Genomic DNA, 25,704 nt, shown 5'->3' with positions numbered 1-25,704 from the left:
GTTGCACTTAGCACGTGTAATGTTGGCCTCGAGGACTCGAACTTAGCATGTGTGTTTTGACAACAGATTAAGTTCAGCGATCACGGATCCAAAATTCATGAATATGTGGTAGCGACAGATGAAACTTCGAATGCAATTTCGCTGTCGGAAAAAGTCACATCAGTCATATGCTGCATAGACAGCAGATGTCGAAGAGCTGATCCGAAAGTGCCGATTTTTGTGTGCAACATCTAGTTTTAAGCAATTCTATGCTAAATCGTACGTGAGTGATGTAAGAATTACGTATGTACGTGATGAAGTTTGTGCGCAGGCTTTGAGATTAACACCCCCTTCTCCCAAAGACGTGCTAGCAGTAGCAAAATGCTTTAAATAGTCGTAGCAGCACACAGCAATATTTTGATGAAAGTGTCGGATGTCTTGCATAAAATAGTGTTCCTATTCATGTCACACTCATCGAGTTCATCTTATTTTTTAAAATGAAATTATTTCGCTTTAGGCTGTTAAAATACTGTTTACTGCGACTGCAGTTTTGCCACGTGGTCATTTTAGAGCATTCTGAAAGCACCGACTTGTCAAATATAATGCAAACAATTATGAAACTGACAAACTCTGAGAGTGAAAATTTGAAACCTACTTATGTGGGATGTTGTGACCCATTCAGCTGTATGAAGCTGTGACATGTTGTGTTAAGAGCAGTTGCATGAGTTGTGAATTTATTTGCTGTTCCATATAACATACACTTTAGAAAACTGGTGAAATAATGATACAAACATTTAAGATTAAAACATGTGCAGCAGTCGTGGTAAATGGATCACAAAAGCAGATAAGATGTAAACATACAAAGAGTATGAGCTGTAGATTGCAAAGATGCTAAAATGTTTTTGTTGTTGTGGTCTTCAGTCCTGAGACTGGTTTGATGCAGCTCTCCATGCTACTCTATCCTGTGCAAGCTTCTTCATCTCCCAGTAGATACTGCAACCTACATCCTTCTGAATCTGCTTAGTGTATTCATCTCTTGGTCTCCCTCTACGACGTTTACCCTCCACGCTGCCCTCCAATACTAAATTGGTGATCCCTTGATGCCTCAGAACATGTCCTACCAACCGATCCCTTTTTCTGGTCAAGTTGTGCCACAAATTTCTCTTCTCCCCAATCCTATTCAATACTTCCTCATTAGTTATGTAATCTACCCATCTAATCTTCAGCATTCTTCTGTAGCACCACATTTCGAAAGCTCCTATTCTCTTCTTGTCCAAATTATTTATCGTCCATGTTTCACTTCCAGACATGGCTACACTCCATACAAATACTTTGAGAAATGACTTCCTGACACTTAAATCTATACTCGATGTTAACAAATTTCTCTTCTTCAGAAACGCTTTCCTTGCCATTGCCAGTCTACATTTTATATCCTCTCTACTTCGACCATCATCAGTTATTTTGCTCCCCAAATAGCAAAACTCCTTTACTACTTTAAGTGTCTCTTTTCCTAATCTAATTCCCTCAGCATCACCCGTCTTAATTCGACTACATTCCATTATCCTCGTTTTGATTTTGTTTATGTTCATCTTATATCCTCCTTTCAAGACACTATCCATTCCATTCAACTGATCTTCCAAGTCCTTTGCTGTCTCTGACAGAATTACAATGTCATCGGCGAACCTCAAAGTTTTTATTTCTTCTCCATGGATTTTAATACCTACTCCGAACTTTTCTTTTGTTTCCTTTACTGCTTGCTCAATATACAGATTGAATAACATCGGGGAGAGGCTACAACCCTGCCTTACTCTCTTCCCAACCACTGCTTCCCTTTCATGTCCCTCGACTCTTATAACTGCCATCTGGTTTCTGTACAAATTGTAAATAGCCTTTCGCTCCCTGTATTTTACCCCTTCCACCTTTAGAATTTGAAAGAGAGTATTCCAGTCAACATTGCCAAAAGCTTTCTCTAAGTATACAAATTCTAGAAACGTAGGTTTGCCTTTCCTTAATCTTTCTTCTAAGATAAGTCGTAAGGTCAGTATTGCCTCACGTGTTCCAGTGTTTCTACGGAATCCAAACTGATCTTCCCCGAGGTCGTTTTCTACTAGTTTTTCCATTCGTCTGTAAAGAATTCGTCTTAGTATTTTGCAGCTGTGGCTTATTAAACTGATTGTTCGGTAATTTTCACATCTGTCAACACCTGCTTTCTTTGGCATTAGAATTATTATATTCTTCTTGATGTCTGAGGGTATTTCGTCTGTTTCATACATCTTGCTCACCAGATGGTAGAGTTTTGACAGGACTGGCTCTCCCAAGGCCGTCAGTAGTTCCAATGGAATGTTGTCTACTCCGGGGGCCTTGTTCCGACTCAGGTCTTTCAGTGCTCTGTCAAACTCTTCACGCAGTATCATATCTCCCATTTCATCTTCATCTACATCCTCTCCCATTCCATAATATTGTCCTCAAGTACACCGCCCTTGTATAGACCCTCTATATACACCTTCCACCTTTCTGCTTTCCCTTCTTTGCTTAGGACTGGGTTTCCATCTGAACTTTTGATGTTCATGCAAGTGGTTCTCTTATCTCCAAAGGTCTCTTTAGTTTTCCTGTAGGCAATATCTATCTTACCCCTAGTGAGATAAGCCTCTACATCCTTACATTTGTCCTCTAGCCATCCCTGCTTAGCCATTTTGCACTAAAATATAAAGTCGATATCAAGTGATTGATGAAATGTGTGCACAGAAAGAAGAAAAATGACAGAAACACGTGGTATATAAAAACCGAATGATATTGACAATACAGATTAACAGCAAGAAGTGCTACCAAGTCACAATAAAACAGTACCCATAAAATACGAATACAGAAAAGCGTCTAAAATCGCAGATATAAATGAAAGCAGCGGCCCACCTACGTAAAACAAGCGCAAGTAATGCACAGATGTATAGGAAAGAAACACGTGCAAGATAGTAATAAGCGTAGCATGGCCTAGAATATTTGCCAGGATTAACGCGGCTAAAAGTATCAAGAAACAGTAGATCATAAGATGTTCCTGAAGCAGTCTAGGAATTTCGTGTTTGTAAGGTGAGTCTGTTCATTCAAAATGTATTCTCGTTGGTCTCTAAATCCCGTATATATTTAGATGTCTTCTAAATAATCAAGCTGCCTTTCTTTTCCGTTTCTATGGAGTTCAGCAGGGTTTTCGACGTTATCTAACTCGTGTTTTGTCGCCCGAATATGGATCGCAAAGGATGATTTACAATTATCGCTGGTATTATTGTTTTCTTCAAAACAAATAAAATTTCTACCGATTTGGTCTATATAAAATTTATACCATTCTCCACAATTAATTTTATAAACTCCAGAGTGTGTGTAAGGCTAACTACAATGCTGAATAACTTGGAAACGGCCCAACGTATTGAATTTTTTCTGAACAATTATATCCCAGCGTAACCAATCTTGCAGCACCCTTACAAGCTTTTCAGGCCGTCTGCGACCGCCCTGCGTAAATGACCTCGTAGACAAAGTCTGAAGTTCCACGACGCATTTCGCAGATGATGCTGCTCTATACAGAGACGTCGCAATGCTAGAAAAAACACTTTTATTATATGATTACACAACTGCAGAACAATCACTAGGAGAAGTTAATTCCACAAAATACACACATCAAAAAAAGTTTTGCATCACCTTGGTTCCGAGAGTTCCGGAACCTGTACACAAAATTGGAATAGAGATCAACATAAACATCATTTCGGCCCTTTTTATCGCTCATGAAAACCACACATTGCATATTGTACCACCATACAGCGAGACTTTCAGAGGTATTCCATATTGCTGTACACACCGGTATCTCTAATACGAAGAAACCCGTCCTCTTGCATTGATGCATGCTTGTATTCGTCGTGGCATACTATCCACAACTTCATCAAGGCACTGTTTGTCTAGATTGTTACACTCCTCAACGCCGGCCGCTGTGGCGGAGCGGTTCTAGGCGCTTTAGCCCGGAATCGCGCTGCTGCTGCGGTCCCAGGTTCGAATCTTGCCTCGGGCATTGATGTGTGTGATGACCTTAGATTAGTAAGGTTTAAGTAGTTCTATGTCCAGGGGACTGATGACCTCAGATGTTAAGTCCCATAGTGCATAGAACCATTTGAAACATTCGAACAACTCCTCAACGGCGATTCGGCGTAGATCCATCAGAGTGGTTGTAGGTCACGTTGTCCTTAAACAGCCCTTTTCAATCTATCCCATGCACGTTCGATGAAGTTCATATCTGGAGAACATGCTGGACACACTAGTCGAACGATGTTATCCTGAAGGAAGTCACTCACAAGATGAATACGATGGGGGCGCGAATTGTTGTCCATAAAGACGAATGCCTCGCCAATATGCTGCCGATATGGTTGCACTATGGTCGGAGGATGGCATTCACGTATCGTACAGCCGTTACGGCGCCTTCAATGACCACCAGCGGCGTACGTCGGTCCCACATAATGCCACCCCAGAGCAGCAAGGAACCTCCACCTTGCTGCACTCTTTAGACAGTGTGTGTAAGGCGTTCAGCCTGACGGAGTTGCCTCCAAACACGTCTCCAACGATTGTCTGGTTGAAGGCATATGCGACACTCATCGGTCAGGAGAGCGTGATGCCAATCCTGAACAGTCCATTCAGCATGTTTTTGGGCCCATCTGTACCGCGCTGCGTGGTGTCATGGTTGCAAAGATGGACCTCGCCATGGACGTCGGGAGTGATGTTGCGCACAGTTTGAGTCGTAACACGACGTCCTGTGGCTGCACGAAAAGCATTATTCAACATGGTGGCGTTGCTGTCAGGGTTCCTCCGAGCCATAATCCATAGGTAGCGGTCATCCACTGCAGTAGCAGGCTCTGGGTGGCCTGAGCGAGGCATGTCATCGACTGTTCCTGTCTCTCTGTATCTCCTCCATGTCCGAACAACATCTTTCGTTCACTCCGAGACACCTGGACACTTCCCTTGTTGAGAGCTCTTACTGGCACAAAGTAACAATGCGGATGCGATCGATCCGCGGTATTGACCGTCTAGGTATGGTTGGACTACAGACAACATGGGCCGTGTACCTCCTTCCTGGTGGAATGACTGGAACAGATCAGTTATCGAACCCCCTCCATTATAGGCGCTGCTCATGTATGGTTGATTACATCTTTGCATCTCTGAACAGTTAAGTAGTGTGTCTGTGATACAATATCCACAGTCGATGTCTATTTTCAGGAGTTCGGGGAATCGTGGTGGTGAAAAACTGTTTTTCATGTATGTACATATAGGTACGCTTACGGAAAGATTTAAAGTGGAACGACAACATAAAACTAATGCATGTAAGGTAGAAGCCAAACAGATTCATTGGAAGAATCCTTAGGACATACAGTCCGTCAGCGAAGGAACGGGTTTGTTGGTAGTTGGGAGCGCGTAATGGGGCCCCTTAGGAACATGGCTGCAAAGGAGGGGAAGGAAGCCAGTGTGCACTCCGTGTGCATTCCGGGGGTAGTCATTCCGGATGTGGAAAGGGTGCTTCCGGATGCCATGAGGAGTACAGGATGCAGCCAACTATGGTTCAAATGGCCCTGAGCACTATGGGACTTAACATCTGTGGTCATCAGTCCCCTAGAACTTAGAACTACTTAAACAAAAAATGGTTCAAATGGCTCTGAGCACTATGGGACTTAACATCTGTGGTCATCAGTCCCCTAGAACTTAGAACTACTTAAACAAAAAATGGTTCAAATGGCTCTGAGCACTATGGGACTTAACATCTGTGGTCATCAGTCCCATAGAACTTAGAACTACTTAAACAAAAAATGGTTCAAATGGCTCTGAGCACTATGGGACTTTACATCTGTGGTCATCAGTCCCCTGGAGCTTAAAACTACTTAAACCTAACTAACCTAAGGTCATCACACACATCCATGCCCGAGGCAGGATTCGAACCTGCGATCGTAGCAGTCTCGCGGTTCCAGACTGAAGCGCCTAGAACCGCTCGGCCACACCGGCCGGCGAGACACTACAATACAATAAACTAAAGTGCAGTCTAAAAAAGCGAGAATTCTTTCAAGACCTAGTTGCGTACTAGGGCCACATGCTGATTCACAAACGACTGCAAACAACTTAGCAACTTGTGTAAGGTCTAGGAAAAATTTAAGAGCGTTCCTACTCAAAAGTCCTTCAGCAGCTCCTTGCCAAATTCGTAACTAATGCAACCCACACCGACAAGCCTCTTAATAATTTATGTTAGAAGGAGCAAAATATAAGTGGTAAAAGAAGTGTCAGGAATCTTTTCCAAAGTTAAAATACTATCTAAAATTCACTCCTTGTCTACCGATCTATGAGCAGTTAAAACACCTTATCCTGCCCACCAACTCCTATGCAGTTGTCATCAAGGTCGTACTTTCTCACAAAAGATCTTTTGGCGTTTATTTATTTTTTTATTTATTTTACTCGTCCACCAAACCGAGGACCAAATTGAGGAGTGAATCTCCATGATCATGAAAGAAAAGTCATAATAGATAAAATAAAATGTTTACTAATTCTAAAAAGAGGACAAGCTGTAAGTTTACATAAATGCAATCAAGAATGCAACACAGGAACTAGCTTAATTTTTCAATGAACTCCTCGACAGAACAGAAGTACTGATCCAGAACACTCTTCAGATTAGATTTGAAAGGGCATTGATTACTGCTAAGACTTTCGAATTCTTGTGGTAGCTTACTGCAAATGGTTGCAGCAGAATACTGCACGCCTTTCTGCAAATGAATCAAGAAGGTGCAATCAAAATGCCTAGTATTAGCTGAGTAAAATCTGCTAATTCTTGGGAATAAGATGGTATTGTTAACAAGAAACGACATTAAATAATTTACGTATTGAGAGGCCAATGTCAGAATACCCAGACTGATGAACAGGGGTCGACAATACATTCGCGTAGTTACATCACTCGTTGCCCGTTTCTGAGACAAAAATACCCTTTGAGAATGGGTAGAATTACCCCAAAATATAATAATATAAGTAATAAGCGAATGAAATAAATATTTCAGATACTGTTCTAATAGCAAATCTGACAACATTACGTCTTTGAACAAGATCCTGAACATGGGCTTTCCGTGGCAGTTTACTGTCTATCTGAACACCTAGAAATTTGAACTGTTCAATCTCATTAATCATATGCCCGTTCTGTGTAATTAGAGCGTCAGATTTTGTTGGCTTGTGAATTAGAAGTTGTAAAAACTGAGTCTTACTGTGATTTAGCTTAAGTTTATTTTCTACAAGCGGTGAACTTATGTCGTGAATTTCACTGAAACAGTGCCCTTGTTGCACACAATATACTTGTACGTTACTACCAAGCTAGAGTCATCAGCAAACAGAAATATTTTAAAAAATCACCTGCAATACTAGAAGGCATATCATTTATGTAAATAAGGAGCTGCTGTGGCCCAAACACTGTCTTTGTGCCCCTCCCCCCCCCTCCCTCACCCATTTAACCGTGTCCCACCCGGACGCCACATCACAGCCATTCTCAGTACTGTGGAAATTAACCTTTTTCTGACTGTTCTTAAAGAAAGGGATGAACCAAATGCGAGCTATTCATCGTATTCCATAATGATCCAACTTGGAGCAATATCTTGTGACCAACACAACCAAACTCCTTAGTTCGAGAAGATGTCTAGCGTTAGTTTAAAAAGTCCTTGTATATCACAGTATCTCACACTTTCAGTTGTTGAACCATTTCTAAAGCCAAACACTACATTTGACAACAAATTATGTGAAATGAAATGTTCAAATGTGTGTGAAATCTTATGGGACTTAACTGCTAAGGTCATCAGTCCCTAAGCTTACACACTGATTAACCTAAATTATCCTAAGGACAAACACACACACCCATACCCAAGGGAAGACTCGAACCTCCACCGGGACCAGCCGCACAGTCCATGGCTGCAGCGCCCTAGATCGCTCGGCTAATCCCGTGCGGCTGAAATGAAATGATCCTTTTTCCCACAGCCTTTTCGATGACTTTAACAAACACTGATGGCACAAAAATAGGTCTAATATTGTCTACATTATCTCTTTCTCTATTTTTATAAAGCGGCTTTCCTACTGATTTCTTTAATCGCCTACGAAACTGCCCATTCCTGAAGGAAAAATTATAAATATGGCTAAGTGCAAGGCCAATATGTGCAGCACATTACTTTAGTATTCTGCTAGGAACTCCATCATACCCATACGAGTCCTTAGTCTTCAGTGATTTGACTGTTGACTCAATCTCTCCCCTGTCTGTATCACAGAGGAGTATTTCAGATACCAGTCTCAGACAGCCATCTTCCAAGTGAATTGTATGAGTCCGTGTAGAAACTAAGTTTTTATTTAATTCAACAGCTAAGCTGGGAAAGTAATTGTCAAATTTTGTACATATATCTGACTTATTAGTAGCAGACACTTTTACTAAGTACTGATTTTATATCCTTGACCCTGTGCTGCTGACCATACACTTCTTCACGACTTACGATATTGTTTTAATTTTATCATGTGAATTAGCTATTTTATTAGCGCACCACATCCTCTTTGCCTTCCTAATAACATTTTAAGCACCATACAGCACTTATGGTTTTAACGGGCTACCGTAGTTCGATTGTGACTATTTCTAACATTTTTATATAATTTATACTCTGTTCTATATGATATTCTTATCCCACAAGTCGCTTCTCCAAGTTATCTTTCACTGATAGTACCCTATTTCGAACATTCTAATGGAAAGCAGTTTTCAAACAGCACGAGAAATATGTTAAGGAGAGCATTATATTTGTCATCTATGTTATCAGCACCATTACATCCTGCCACTCTTGTTCCTTAATGAGATGTAAAAATCTCTATTGCCGTTGGATTAGCTTTCCTACAGAGTTTGTAATTATACATAGTATATGAGTACAAAAACTTTTTAGTAATAGAATTTGTGCATCATGACCTGAAAGGCCGTTCACCCTTTTACTAATGTCCATCTAGTTATAAAGAATGTGTGAAAATACTGTCTATCGCTGTGCTACTGTTGCCCTACATCGTGGCTGGAAAAAATTCAGTCTGCATCAGATCATATAAATGTCGGAGATCTTCCAACATCCTTTTCCTTGCACAGTCACATACGAGTGCAAAATTAATATTGAAGTCATCACATACAGCTAATTTTTGGTACTTCCTATAAAGTGAATCAGGAACCCTCTCTAGCTTGAGCAGAAACTCTCTGAAATCGAAATAATGGGATCTATAAATAACTATACGTGATAGTTCAGTTTGACTAAATTCAACTGTCCCTTCGTAACATTTAAATATCTGTTCAGTGCAATGATTTGATACATCTATGGACTTAAATCAAGTGTTTTTTTTACGTACATGTCCATTTGTCTACTCCGCAAAGAACCCCTTGAGAAACAGCCAGCTAATCCTGGTAATGGAAGCATCTGAATTGTCACATAATTTAAGTGGTTCTCTGATAATCAATAACGTCAGAGTCAACGTCTATAAGCAGTTCGCTAACTTAATCTCTAATACCTCTTACATTTTGATTAAGTATGCTAATTCCTTCAATACTTGGGTACCTGACCTTTTTTGAAGGTGATATCTTTGTTATAGGCACTTACTTTAAGTAGGGATACCTTTCAGCTGATTTCAGTCTAAAAAACGGTTCAGCTCTAACACCAACTAGTATCGGAATTTTCCCGTGAGTGATCCCACCATTGCTCACTACACTGTCACCTATAAGCTTTCCCAACTTCCCCTTCCCATATCTATTGAGATGCAGGCCTTGCCTAATGAAACCCTATCTACCGACAGACTCAAGCGGCACGACTCCAGTATGAGCCAAGCCCCCCGCCATCTGTGCCTTCTCAAGCCCCATGCAAACACGCCTAACAGCATTGAAACACATCATGATGCTCAACAACTGCACGAAGTGCACATTTGTTTCACCAGTCTGAGTAGCTATCTTTTCCAGGTCACCACCTACATCATAGTCCCGTCCCTATAAAGTCTACTCCCAGCTCCACCCACAATCACTATCTGATGCTCTTCCACAAAATTCCTACATAACTGCCCTTTGTTAACAGGAACCCTGACAAACGCTTCACAATACTTGTAACTACTCAATCCCCAACACTTCCTGCAACTGCTGACGCCCACCTCTGTCTTGTGAACTACCAAATAACAGAACCTTCTTTCTATTTGAAATTGCAACAGTCTTAGGATCCTTAACTACTGAGGTCTGCTGCATGTTTCCTACACCTACAGCTACAAAGTATTCCGTACGCGTCTAAGACGCTAACGAAAAAGAATCCTTTGCGATCATATTTAGCATCCAGAAAATCCATATTTTTATTCATGGCGCAAAATTTTATCTCGTTAATGACCATAAACCACTGATTTCCTTATTTGGCCCTAACAGCCTACATCTTTACAAAAATGGTCCAACGCTGTGCCCTCTTCCTTATCAGTTATCTTATACAATTCATTATCAGCGGACAGCACAACATGCTAACGTCGAAGCCCTGTTCAGGCTATCTACTTGGTTAGAACTCACGTTTACTCTCGAGAAGCTGTTTATTTCCAAAGGGATGACACCTAAATAGAAACTGCCTACACGATTTTCCCCCACAGCAGTTTTAATTGTAAAGGACACGGTTGAGGACACTCTTCTAATGAAAAATATGTATTCCCCGAAGTTGGCCAGAAAGGCTACCACACCATTCCTTACCAGAACACCACACATACTTTTCTTTGAAAAATAGGATCCCCTTGGTACAGGGAGTACTGATGCTGACAACAGACGACAATGCCTGGTCTTCCGCCACTACTGCATAAGCATGTCGTGAACCTTCGCTATGTTGGCTACCAGTGGATGTTGGGCATGCAGGCGCCCACAAGGCGGCAGCCCGACTGGTCAGGCAACAAGCAGGATATAAGACAGCTCACATCTGGGAGTCCGGCACGTCATCCCAGTCAGCAACGCTTCGACGTTTGGAAAGTGGTGGGGCGCCTGCGAGAGGATATGCACGTGGGCTTCGCTAATTTATTTCTGCGCGAGATGTTACTCATCCTCATTGGCGCTTACTTCGATTTGCCACTCGTCTTTCGAATGCCGAATGCCATAGCAAGAGTAACAATAAGCGCCTTGCAGAATATATTCGCCGTTCAAAGGGCCCAGCAACGAACGTTTCTGACAATGGCCCTCAATTCCAGTCTAGTGTGTTTCAGTATTTCCGTTCTCGGAGTGGCTTAACGCACCTGATAACAGCGTCGTTCCATCTAGCTGAGCGGATGGTCCGCACCTATAATGTGTAGATGAGAAAAATGATGTCAGCCGTACCCAAAGGCTAGGCCCAGACCCACTTCTTGGCCTCCTGTAGGACAACACCATTCCTTAGATGCCCTCTGGTGGTACTGTAGCGCGGCTGTCGACACCAGGTACACTGTGACCAGCAGTGACTTGCACCACACCTTCACCAATCGAACCTTCGCTCCTGCAATTTTATGGGTACAAAGGTGGCACCTTGCACCTCCAGGAAAGTTCGAGGATGACTACCAGGTGCAACCACAGCCACTTCAAGATGACAATGTTCACCACAGAAGCCAAACGCGCCATGCTGACATGGCATACAAGCAAGGTGCGCCTGCAGCTAGTAGCTTCCACCTTGAGCCAACGACCACTGGCCCCGGAGATGGCTTGATACAGCTTTAGACGCTAGATGAAGACAGTCCAACAACCACAGGTCCAGCGATGTAGAAACAGATCCTGCTTTTAGTGGAACCTTTTCTCACTTCCAGGACCAATGAGTCCCAGCAGAGACACAGAGACCGGGAGACCAGCAAAGTCGCCTCTAGCATCATGATGACGCACACGCCGCAAGCAGAGGACGCAGTACAACCACAGTCACCCGTCAGTGTGAAGGTGGATAACGATCCCATAAGTATCGTGCCCAACCAACATCTCCCTGCCGCCAGTGTAGCATTCCCATTCCGACAGCGACACTTTCGAGCCTGTGGATCGTTTTGAGGGGGGAGGAATGATTAATCTGTCTCCTCAACCAGCGAAGTCGAGAGTCTGCAATGTATGCTGTCAAACGCATCACCCGCGACACATAAGAGGCGTGTGCTATCGGTCACATGGGTCTGGCTCCTGACGTCGTGCAGGATGGTTCAAACGGCTCTGACCACTATGGGACTTAACATCTATGGTCATCAGTCCCCTAGAACTTAGAACTACTTAAACCTAACTAACCTAAGGACATCACGCAACACCCAGTCATCACGAGGCAGAGAAAATCCCTGACCCCGCCGGGAATCGAACCCGGGAACCCGGGCGTGGGAAGCGAGAACGCTACCGCACGACCACGAGCTGCGGACGTCGTGCAGGAAATAAAACAGCCCGCCTTCGCGGCATGAACATTTTACCGAACTGTGCTGCATTACCTACCTCACTGATGGTGACCGTACGTAACTGGCATGGTTTTTGGATCTCACTTGGACAATTCTTTGGATTACGAAAATACTTTTCCATGCATACCTGTATGATCAGAGAGTATCTGAATTCTTTTCTTGGTGTGTCTGTAACTCTATAACGACCAAGTGAGAATGGTTTCGTGAACTGTGAAGAAGTGGTAATTGGGTATACATCCATACAGTATAATTAACAGTGTTAGGAGTTGCACTACAGCAAGCACGTTATCCTGGATGAAATTACCCGTCTTTGTAAACAAACTAACCTCTTCCAGTAATGTCGTAAGTTGCTTCTCAAGCTACTGCAGATATTAGACTCCGGTAGGACTACGAAGTAACAGAACAGGCTCCGTGAACTAAATGTCCATCATCCAACACCACAGATTAAAGATAAGCGTTCTTGAAAATGTTTTCACAACGTTAAGTACGTTTCCGTCGAACCACCGGTGTGAGTTACGAGTGCTATGAATACCGTCACGAGAGAACGTTCCTATATAACTGTATTAACGGGATTACAAGTCGATTTGCAGCTACCCAGTGACAAAATTCAAAACTTCTCCTTCATTTCCTTCTCGAAGCTGTGGAGCCTATGGCAAATTCTAAGGACGGAGACCGTGCATATGTAGTACTACTTATTTTTTTATACGGAACACTGATACGTACAAAAAATTTTCGTACTGAAGGACTATGTTGCAGCAACTCAATCTTTACTCCTACTTCATCCACACTCAGCTCATTCGCACGTTCAGAAGAGATATGGCTCTTTGGCACTTCATCAGTACCACGCAGTTTAGTGGAAACACGAGTAAACCTTCTTGAATGTGGTACTTGGAAGTTTAGGAACAGCAACGGGTTTTCCATAACAAAACTCGTACGCAAATCGCATATCAGTATATTCGCCATATGTAAAACAGTAGAATTGGCCGACAGATCAGTCACAAGCACAGTTTCTAAACTGAGTTATGTAATTTCCAACACAACTTTGCTACTGAAACTTCAAAACAAATATGGTAAGCGATAAATAAACTTATAGCAACGAGAGTACCAACACGCGAAATGAGACCATACTTCTGTGACCGTCTGTATCTCTGCAACCAATGAAAACTGGTAACATGTGTTGCGGAATGTTTTTTGCGAGTTAGACACTGCAACTAGCTCTAAAGACTTTCGTTTATAAGTGCCATTACTAAACGGCTTGGCTTGGAGGCCAAAAGGAATTTATTCAAACAAAGTTCACAGTCACCAATGTTATTTATGTTGCCTGTAGCGTAATTCAAAAGGTTTAACCTCTCAAGCTCTGGTGAAAAGTCACACTACCGTCGCTGAAGCGTAGGCACTGCGGATTTTATGGTGTTTTGGAAAAGTAGATAATTTCACAACAGAGTAATTTAGTAAACAAATATGTTTGTTCATAAAAGCTAAATACTAACTACAGTTGAAGTACCCGCTATTTTACTTCCAACGCAACACAGAGGACAGTGTCGAATTCACAATGGCTGCATATACAGGGTGTAGCGGGTGCAAGTGCAGATATTTATTCTGGTGGCTGAGAACGATATACTGAACAACATTACATCAGTATTTACGTTGTATGCAGACAAATAATAACAACTATTATAAGTGGTACGTTTCTAGGTTGTGTGGTATCTCCAGGCACTTGTGTCCAGAGCAAGCCAGTAATGTTTATTTTCCCCTTGGCAGCAGATCAGGTGTTAAAGTGTGTGAATACATGGAAGCAAAACGGTGTGTCCATTTAGCAGTGCGGTTATGAATGTACACAAAATATCAGGTAGTAAATTGTGTTATGTGTTTGTGGGAAAACTGTTTGATGGAGACCAAGAACAAACAACACACCGATGGGTGTACATATTAGGGCACTACATACAAAAAAATCTAAACTTATACCCGTTATCACCTGAATACACTTCAAAGCCACTTTAATATCAAATCACTATGCTTATTTGCATACTACATTACCAGAGCTAATGAATGTTCAACACATTTAACGTGGTTAAGAAGCTGTTACATCTGCTATATCTTTTCAAAATTTGCTTTCAAATACTAGTGTTTATTATAAGTTGAAACTGAATTGTTTTTCGCGACAGTTATTGATACTTCATTTTAATCTTACTCATTAATATTTATCAATGACATTAAACAACACATTGATGAAATATTTTGAAATCCCCATATCAGAATGTGTAGAACTATTTATAGAATATAGACTGTACCATATTTAGCGACATATCACATAGCTATTTGTGAAGCTTTTCGTGCGTTTCAAAGAGTATAGAGCGACAAACTGGAAGTCTAACTCACCGCAATAGCACCAACTTTCATATTGTATCCCATCAGATCTTTCCGGCGCATTATCATGGTTTCGTTTCTACATGTAAGGTGTTTGCTGGAGTGCAATTCACAGAATTTGTTTATTATGAGCGGATATCCTTGGCCCATGCGGTAAGCTTCTAATATCTCGACAGTGCCTCGAGATGATGACAAAGCGACGTAGAAATTCGAGTTAAACTCAATGTAGAGGTCACTCAAGACGACTTCCGTCTGACTGCCGTTCAGTAAGAGGAGCCACATGAACTCGGACTGTCGCTTCTTGAACAGTTCCTGTGTGTACGAGAAATTAAGATATTAATGTAAAAATATGCCGTTTTCGAAGACAGCCACATAATGATTTCAACATAAGAAAATTGTTTAAGTTTCACAAGTTTACATGATTTTGCTTTCACATTCAACTAGCGCTTAGGCGTAAGGCTTGATAATAAATAGTTTTTTCGTTACTACTTGGCTATTTGCTAACCTATTTGTAAATACCTTACAAGTTTATGTTTTGTATTTTTATTTCGTTGATCTAAAAATGTCTATTCTCACTTTTGAAAGCATGCGCTGCTTACAGATTCCTAGATTACTAATTAATTCGATTGTATATTAATAATTCACTTATATAATAAGGATGCATCTCCCCATGTCTGATGTCTCCCCTTATGCACAAACCTACTCGAATGTGTATGTCATTGAGTACTTTGGATGATTTTGTGGCTTTACGTACTTTAGTTGTTTGTTTTGTGACTGGATTGTTACTCTCCCAATACTCTGCATCCCCCCTCCCCCTGCCCCTCTCCCTCCCCCTCCCCTGCCACCTCCCTTCTCCTGTTATCCTTTCTTTCACTTCCCTACTGGCCTTAAAATGAACCCTCTGTCGGATTAATGTAATTTGCGTATACAATTTTGAATTATTGTATTTAATGTTACATATAGGTCTTTGTTTCTATTTCTATATAAGTTTCCAGTGCTATTCTGTTATCAAGTTATTCGTATATCTGCGTGGACGCTATTAACACCACTGCACCCGTACAGCCACACCACCTTGTGGCATATTTTGGGAGCTAGGTTTTGTAAATGGTGACAGTCCATCAGTTGAACTGTGGTGGTGAGGATGTACGCATGTGACGTGACGGTAATTTTGGTTGTTATACTTACTTTGCTTTTCAATGTCTTTCCAATACCTTCAGTATCTTTACTCTTAACGACTTTTCTAAGATGTACTTGTGCTTATGACCTTGTATCTACTTGAAACATATACTGAAGATAGACTGGGCCCGAAAAGTGTCAATATAAAATCTTTGAACTACAAGTGACCAGTTCATTTCAAATGACCCATCAAGGTGGCAGGCCGCCTATGTCACTTCATGTCTCAACTTAAATCCTATAGGGACCGATGGTCTCAGCAGTTTGGTTCGATAAGACCTTACGATAAATTTACAACTTAAATCCTAAGGTAATTTCGAACGGAGTATACACTTTGCATTGACGGTATTGTGTATGTATGAACTTAGTCTGATTTGTTTATTTGCTCTTGTGCTCATTTGTCTGCTGCTTGCGTCCTGAGAGTATCTGTTTGAGTAAATTTCCAATGGCATCCCGTCCGTCCTCGAAAGATGATTGTGTAGCATAGTTGGTTCAGACTCTGCAACATCTGCTATGGCTGAGCAGTCCCACTCGAGAGCGGCAGTCTCCACTGCAGTTTGGGCACTTGAAATCTGAAGGACTTCCACCAGAGGCCGCTCTATCCTTCCGTCTTGCCCTCTTCCTTATGTCTTCTTGCATGCGATCATTCTTTGCTAGCTCAACCCCACTGCACACAGCTTGTCACCATTTGACACGGTCACCAGCTTTATTTTCCCACTGACTTGGATCGATGCTGGCCCTGGTCAGATCTCTCTTGCAGACATCTTCCTACTGGCCTCACACCCTCCCAAAGTTCTCCGTACAACACTTTTCTCGGTATTCGCTCAGGATCCATGCGCCTGACATGTCCCAGCCACCTTAGAATTCGATGGATCAGGAGTGCATGAATGCTGGACCGTAATACTTCGCTCTTAGTTGCTGTACCCTTCCATGAGATCTGAAGGATCCTCCGGAGACAACGGAGATGGAAACTGTTCAGTCTGGATTCGTGTTTAGCAAGAGTTGTCCATGTCTCACAGCTATGCAAAAGAGTGCTGGTAACACAAGCGTTATATACTTGCAGTTTAGTTTTTAGTGTGAGCGGTCCTTTCTTTCATACTCTGTTTTTCAATCTACCCATGACATCCGATGCTTTTGCAATTCTGTTGGTAATCTAAGTGTCCACAGACAAGTTGCTACATATTGTAGTTCCCAAGTAGGTAAAATCATCAACTACCTGGAGAGGATTGCCGTCAATGCTGATGGATGGAGGGTTGGTGGTTCCTTGGGCCATGATCTTAGTCATTAGGAGGCAGATGGTAATACCAAATTTTCCACATGCATGTGATAACTTGTTGATTAGATACTGCAGCTCATCCACTGAGTTTGCTACCAGAACTGCATCGTCTGCTTATAAAAACTTACGAATATCAGTTGTATTGACTTTAGTCTTGGCCTTTAGACGGGCAATGTTGAAGAGATGTCCGTCAAACCTTGTATGTAAATACACTCCCTCCTCACAGTCTTCGAAAGCAAATCTCAGCAGAAGGGAAAAGAAAATGCCAAACAGAGTAGGAGCTAACACACACCCCTACTTTACACCGCTATTTACAGGGAACGATTCCGATGTTTTGCCGTTGAAACAGATTGTTGCTTGCATTTTCTCATGGAAAGAGACAGTTACTTGTTGTAGTCTAGGTAGGCATCCAATCTTCTGCAGCAACCTGAAGAGCCCAATTCTGCTCACTAAATCAAGTGCTTTGACGAGGTCAACAAACGGAATATACAGTGGTCTCTGCTGCTCACGGCACTTCTCTTGCAGTTGCAGAGAAAAAAAAATCATTTCCATGTTGATCGGCCAGGTCTGAAGCCACAATGAGATTCTGGGTAGATTCTAGATGCTAGAAATTGCAATCGTATTATGCTGACTCTTGCATAAAAACCTTCCGAGCTACACTCAACAGTGAAACGCCTCGGTAATTGTTGCAATCACTTCTGTCTCCTTTCTGTTTGTACAAAATATCAACCTTTGAATTTCGAATACTTAATGGGAAGTAGTCTACTTCCCAGATGATTGTGAGGAGTGAATGCAGTTGTTGTAGAAGGACAGGCTTGTTATACATAATAATCTCTGCAGATATCCCATCTTCACCTGCAGCCTTTCCATCAGCTAGGCAATCTATCGCTCTGTCAAGTTCTTCCATAGTGGACATTGAATCAAGCTCTTCCATACTGGCATTTGTTTGATGACATCAAGTTCATCCTTGTTTACTTCATTTTCAACTGTATACAGCTCGAGGTAGTGTTCAACCCGGCGCTCCATCTGCTTGCCTTCATTAGTAATGACTGCTCCTCTCTTCGTCTTCAGAAGAGACGTTTTTCTGACCAGTTGGACCAACTGCTTTCTTAATACCATCGTACATTGCCTTAATGTTCCCAGAATCGGCAGCTTTCTGTATATCTGCACATAAATTTCTGGCAGTAGTTATTTGTGCATCTCCTAGATGTTTGTTGTGCCCTGTTCTTTGCCTCTCTCCAGTCATCCCGAGTTCTTCCATTTGGGTTTCTTTTATAAGCAAGCAGGGATTTCCGTTTTGCCTCAATGACTGGTTGCATCTCCTCCAAATTTTGCTCGTACCAGTCCTGTTTTCTATTCTCTTTCATTCCATAGGCCAAAACTGTCGAGTTGTAGATGGCGTCAGAAAGTTGTGCCCGTTTGTTATCAATATTCATTTCTGTTTGTGCGTTTCTTGATAAACTTTAGAAAGACATTTACAGTTATTATTATTGTCATTATTGTTCCTGCAACATCTTTCTGAAATATAACACGAGAGTAATGTGTAAAAAACTATTAATCATTTATAAATCTCTGTAAAAGTAAAAAATCTGTCTTTGAAAATAATTGTCTTCTTAGTACTAGAAATGTATATTTTCTGGACATTTGATCTTTGTAATTCTTGACTTTCAAGTTTCAGCATGTACTTGGCGGTAAGTAACTTTACCGTCTATACCATATCGTTTTTTTAAGTTCGGATATGTATGAATATCAAGATTGTGCGCTGCAGAATAGGTGAAAATTAAATACTACGTATGGAGGGTAATGTGCCCGCACGTAATTATTTCGAAGTAGGAATTTTTAAACGAAAACCTAATCGCCTGTTTCCAGAGGAATACCTCTAAACCCTGAGAACAACAAATATATCTAAATACAATGAATGAAGACAATAAGTTAAGTACTGGAGATTGCTAAATTAATTTTATATCACTCTTCGTTTTAAATTCAATCCCTGGTCGAAATATGTTCTCAGCGGGAGAGCTAATAACGAAAATATATGCAAAATACTTTATCAGCAAAATCTGTAATAAAAAAGTGCGTATTGTAGATTCGAGTAAACAGATTTGAGCTTCCATGAGACCTGAGGTAGTAGCCTAAGGCACCACGACAGACATGGACTACGTGAATATTTTTGCGGACTACCAGCATCCCTTCATGCTTGATGTTTTCCTCAGCAGCAATGGAATTCCCGTACCCACAAACCACCGACCACTAATTTACGGAATTGCTTAACCTGTGGATAGACATCTGATGCCTCGTACTTCTGGAAACCTAACAAGGATTTGTCTAATCTAAGGCACGAAAAATCGATGCTGTACTGCGTTCCAAAGATGGGCCTGCACGCTGTTAGGCAGGTGGACACAGTATTCTGACTCATCAGTGATTAACACAGTCTGTCGCTTTCCTGATGCGAGGGGCGTTCAATAAGTAATGCAACTCATTTTTTGTGAAAGTAGATTGGTTTGATTCACGATTCCAAAACACCACATAATTCGCCACTATTTTGCATACAAAACTATTTTTCCAAAATAATCTCCATTCAATGCCACGGCCTTACGCCACTTTATTGGGACGGCTTGTATGACCGCTTGAAATACTCTACTGGTCGACCTCGGAGCCAAATTCTTGCTGCATCCATAACCTTCCCACCATTCACATACTCCTGCCTGCGGAGTGGATCCTTCAGTGTTAGAATGTGATCCGTCGATCATCTCGGGTGAGAATGTCCGCACGTTCCCGCATTGCAGGAGTCAGCTGTGTGCGGCCGGTCGGAAGGAGGGAGTTCGGCTCTGCCGTTTTAGTCACGCATGTATGAACGTCGCACCCTCCCGTGGTCACCTCACAGAGGGGAGCAGAACAACACGTCTGGGAAAGCATAAACAATCCTTTACTGCTTCGAATGGGCTTCGTATTTCGTCCAATGGTTTTAATCCGTCCCTAGAGGTTTCCCCCTTACAACAGAGCAAAACTTGAAGTCGTTCTACAGCTCCAAAGGGCTGCGATCACGTTCAATGGGGTTGCAGGCCCACGATGTCCTTAAGAGACGGGCTGAATCGTCTTGGGTGATGTCAGCAGCGACAAACGTTTACAAAGTGTCCTTCTGTTGCTCACTGCATACGTACTGTCGTTCCAGACTGCGAAATATCCGGGATTCAATGCTCCAAGGAAGGGGTTGTTTCATTGCCGTCCTTTCCACCACCCACTAAAGCCTTCCCGCGTCTTCTATGATGTCGGTGTGTCTGAAATGTTTTTCTCGATCACACATAAGAAAAATGCATGATTTCAACGCTGGTAGTTCTGACCTCCACCGCAGAGGCGTCGAAAGAAATGGTGAAATGTGGGTAAGAGGGGGTGTGACGACCTTCCTATCGTGTGACACGTCGATGGTGACAAAATTGTGATGAAATTTGGTGCCAATGCGACATCACTAAGCCGTCTTACACCTCACATTGAAAGGAGTATACTGGGGCATAATTGTATGTGGCACCAGAATCAGATAAGAATATTAATAAATTAAAATGAAACTAGGATACTATAAACGATGGATGTCTCTGATAGGCTCGATAATGTGGATCGCTGACTGTGCGCGATCGCAGAGCCAAAGATATTGCTTTTTTGGAGTAAGAGAGCGCTGGGCGCATAGTGGTAGGGAGCTGTCTGTGAGGGAAAGACGATAGAGTAGGCAGTTTCTGTGGTGGGCTGTGTGAAGCCACCAAGATTTAGATTAATGTAGGAATGTCAATATTGTTGAACATGGAAGCAGAAGTCTTCAGGCAAAAAAGGTAAAGATGTTCAATAATTATGATTTCTGTTTCTGCCAGCGCGTTAGTATAGATGAGTTGGCTGATAATTTATAATTGTCGAGTAACCTCAGAATGTAGGTAAACGATTCTGATAGAGAGGCTAGTTAAATATTTCATTTTTGTACTGCCTTTAAAACATTTTAACAGAGCTATGTTTAATTTGGTGATTTGCTTTTATGTTGGATTAATGAAGTTAGATAATACTTGCTGTTTAAATCTCATTGTTTGTGAATCAATTGTGAGTAATGTAACTTCAACTGTCAGATGTTTTTGAAAAGTCAAACTTAACTTGCAATATAATTTTGCTAAAAAGAAACTGAGTGCTAGTAATTGACCACAATCAGTGCCATCCCCAATAAAGGTCATACAATTTTCAAAGAAGTTAGATTTTCTTAAATGTTCTCGTTTATCAGCCAAATGAAATCCATGTGCATTTCAAGTGTTATGGCCAGCATTGCACACTGCTGAGCCTGTAATTGGCATATTCGTATTTTTATGAGAGACCAGAACATACGGCGTTATTCCGTTGCTGCTTTAGAGGTAAGACAATTTAATTTGTTTGTTATGTGAAAAGGGCCTTAGGATTCAGTGCTTAAGGGGCTGAATGTATTTTGCACTGACTGTACTTCTTTATTGGTATTGGGAGTTGCATTGCCCAATCGATTCTTAAAGTATTGCTACCAATAAGACAGACAATTCGAGTTCAATACTCATTTCACAGATCAGACATCGATTCAACGTAATCGTAAAGATACACTCCTGGAAATGGAAAAAAGAACACATTGACACCGGTGTGTCAGACCCACCATACTTGCTCCGGACACTGCGAGTGGGCTGTACAAGCAATGATCACACGCACGGCACAGCGGACACACCAGGAACCGCGGTGTTGGCCGTCGAATGGCGCTAGCTGCGCAGCATTTGTGCACCGCCGCCGTCAGTGTCAGCCAGTTTGCCGTGGCATACGGAGCTCCATCACAGTCTTTAACGCTGGTAGCATGCCGCGACAGCGTGGACGTGAACCGTATGTGCAGTTGACGGACTTTGAGCGAGGGCGTATAGTGGGCATGCGGGAGGCCGGGTGGACGTACCGCCGAATTGCTCAACACGTGGGGCCTGAGGTCTCCACAGTACATCGATGTTGTCGCCAGTGGTCGGCGGAAGGTGCACGTGCCCGTCGACCTGGGACCTGACCGCAGCGACGCACGGATGCACGCCAAGACCGTAGGATCCTACGCAGTGCCGTAGGGGACCGCACCGCCACTTCCCAGCAAATTAGGGACACTGTTGCTCCTGGGGTATCGGCGAGGACCATTCGCAACCGTCTCCATGAAGCTGGGCTACGGTCCCGCACACCGTTAGGCCGTCTTCCGCTCACGTCCCAACATCGTGCAGCCCGCCTCCAGTGGTGTCGCGACAGGCGTGAATGGAGGGACGAATGGAGACGTGTCGTCTTCAGCGATGAGAGTCGCTTCTGCCTTGGTGCCAATGATGGTCGTATGCGTGTTTGGCGCCGTGCAGGTGAGCGCCACAATCAGGACTGCATACGACCGAGGCACACAGGGCCAACACCCGGCATCATGGTGTGGGGAGCGATCTCCAACACTGGCCGTACACCACTGGTGATCGTCGAGGGGACACTGAATAGTGCACGGTACATCCAAACCGTCATCGAACCCATCGTTCTACCATTCCTAGACCGGCAAGGGAACTTGCTGTTCCAACAGGACAATGCACGTCCGCATGTATTCCGTGCCACCCAACGTGCTCTAGAAGGTGTAAGTCAACTACCCTGGCCAGCAAGATCTCCGGATCTGTCCCCCACTGAGCATGTTTGGGACTGGATGAAGCGTCGTCTCACGCGGTCTGCACGTCCAGCACGAACGCTGGTCCAACTGAGGCGCCAGGTGGAAATGGCATGGCAAGCCGTTCCACAGGACTACATCCAGCATCTCTACGATCGTCTCCATGGGAGAATAGCAGCCTGCGTTGCTGCGAAAGGTGGATATACACTGTACTAGTGCCGACATTGTGCATGCTCTGTTGCCTGTGTCTATGTGCCTGTGGTTCTGTCAGTGTGATCATGTGATGTATCTGACCCTAGGAATGTGTCAATAAAGTTTCCCCTTCCTGGGACAATGAATTCACGGTGTTCTTATTTCAATTTCCAGGAGTGTAATTATTTCACATTCTTTAAAGAACGGTGCAATATGAAATTCAAAGCGCTGGCCTTATTTTCGCATGTATCGACATCTTGTTGTGTGAAGTGTCGAAGAGTTCGTCGGTAACGTCGCAGGGCGCCCTGCTTTGCACAATTACGGAGGGCGTCTGTAGGCGTCTTTGAGTCAGATTTCAATCTTCTGCTACACAGTGAGAGACAATTACCGGGCCTCAAAAAAGCAACCTTTTAATCGTGTTGCGCAGTGTAATTGCCACACAGGTTTCACCTGAACATTACTAGTTATAACCAAGACACAAAACTGTGGTGTTAAAACAGGATTAGTTTGCATGGCGAGCATGACAATTTAAACAAAGCAAGCAAAGTGGTGTAGAAAAAGATGAATCTAGACGTAGGTGTCTGATTTGTACGCTGGTGTGAAGCGGTTGCTGATTCTGCACTTAACACTGAATTGCGACTCCAGTGTTCGTTAGCATTACTCTAAAACTTGTCGCCTATGTTGGTTGATACTTTCACTGGCTTCCCATTACAATTAAAGAGGAAATTTAAAAGCAGAACACTAATTACCGACGAGTAACATAAACTGCGGAGAGGCTAATATTTATACTGGGTATTTGCAGCTAGAGCCATTTACATTAAAATTATAATATATAGCTGACAGTATCTGAAATAGATCCTGATGGCTGTGGTGACATTTGCGAGGTCCTTCTAGCGGTTTATTAAAGTATATATAGAACAGACAACATCAATAAACTATGATTAATGAAATATGAACAAGCATGGAACCTCTCACATAAGCTACTTGCTAACATCTGCTGTGAAGCTCGTTAGAGGGCACATTGCATGGTCGCGAGAAAACGATTGTCATTTATTCAGTTAATACACCAAAATATTCTAAAATAACAGATATATCAGGCAAGTAATTACGACTACAATGAATGTAAGCTGTAAGATCAGGAGAACGGGCTGGCCAATTTAAGCGTCCTCCACGTCCTATGAAACGCCCGTCGAACATCCTGTCAAGGGTCAGCCTAGTGTTAATTGCGGAATGTGCAGGTGCACCATCATGCTGATACCACATGCGTCGACGCGTTACCAGTGGGACATTTTCGAGCAACGTTGGCAGATCATTCTGTAGAAACGCGATGTATGTTGCAGCTGTTTGGGCCCTTGCAATGAAGTGAGGACAATGTTTCAAGCGTCAAATTTAGGTTACAGTATCTCCGGATGTAATTAACATTTTACAATGCAACAAACGGCACTGATTACGTATTTGTTTATATGTTCAGACGTGCTAACAAAACTAACGTGGTTCCATTTAAAAAAACGTAGGTTTGTGTTAAAAAACATACTTCCATGCATTTTGTATGGTTTGTATTAAACAATTACACTAGCCCCTCTCCTCACGTTCGGTCTGTGGAATCGATTCGTCAGTATTTGGTGTTACAAAAAGGTACTGCCAAACTTTCAGGAAACGTTCCTCACACACAAATAAAGTAAAAAATGTTATGTGGACATGTGTCCGGAAACGCTTAATTTCCATGTTAGAGCTCATTTTAGTTTCATCAGTATGTACTGTACTTCCTCGATTCACCACCAGTTGGCCCAATTGAAGGAAGGTAATGTTGACTTCGGTGCTTGTGTTGACATGCGACTCATTGCTCTACAGTACTAGCATCAAGCACATCAGTACGTAGCATCAACAGTTTAGTGTTCATCACGAACGTGGTTTTGCAGTCAGTGCAATGTTTACAAATACAGACTTGGCAGATGCCTATTTGATGTATGGATTAGCAAGGCCGTGGCGCGGTACGTCTGCATCGAGACAGATTTGCAGAACGAAGGTGTCCCGACAGGAAAACGTTCGAAGCAACTGATCGGCGTCTTAGGGAGCACGGAACATTCCACCCTATGACTCGCGACTGGGGAAGACCTAGAACGACGAGGACACCTGCAATGGATGAGGCAGTTCTTCGTGCAGTTGACCCTAATGTCAGCGTCAGAGAAGTAGCTGCTGTACAAGGTAAAGTTAACCACGTCACTGTATGGACAGTGCTACGGGAGAACCAGTTGTTTCCGTACCATGTACAGCGTGTGCAGGCACTATCAGCAGCTGATTGTCCCCCACGGGTACACTTCTTCGAATGGTTCATCCGACAATGTATCAATCCTCATTTCAGTGCAAATGTTCTCTTTACGGATGAGGCTTCATTCCAACGTGATAAAATTGTAAATTTTCACAATCAACATGTGTGGGCTGACGAGAATCCACGGGCACTTGTGCAATCACGTCATCAACACAGATTTTCTGTGAACGTTTGGGCAGGCATTGTTGGTGATGTCTTGATTGGACCCCATATTCTTCCACCTACGCTCAATGGAGCACGTTGTCATGATTTCATACGGGATACTCTACCTGTGCTGCTAGAACATATGCGTTTACA

Source organism: Schistocerca cancellata, chromosome 2, assembly GCF_023864275.1.
Source record: "Schistocerca cancellata isolate TAMUIC-IGC-003103 chromosome 2, iqSchCanc2.1, whole genome shotgun sequence".
Classification (NCBI taxonomy): domain Eukaryota; kingdom Metazoa; phylum Arthropoda; class Insecta; order Orthoptera; family Acrididae; genus Schistocerca; species Schistocerca cancellata.
The sequence above is the reverse complement of the archived record's forward strand: the minus strand, read 5'-3'. Positions refer to the sequence as shown.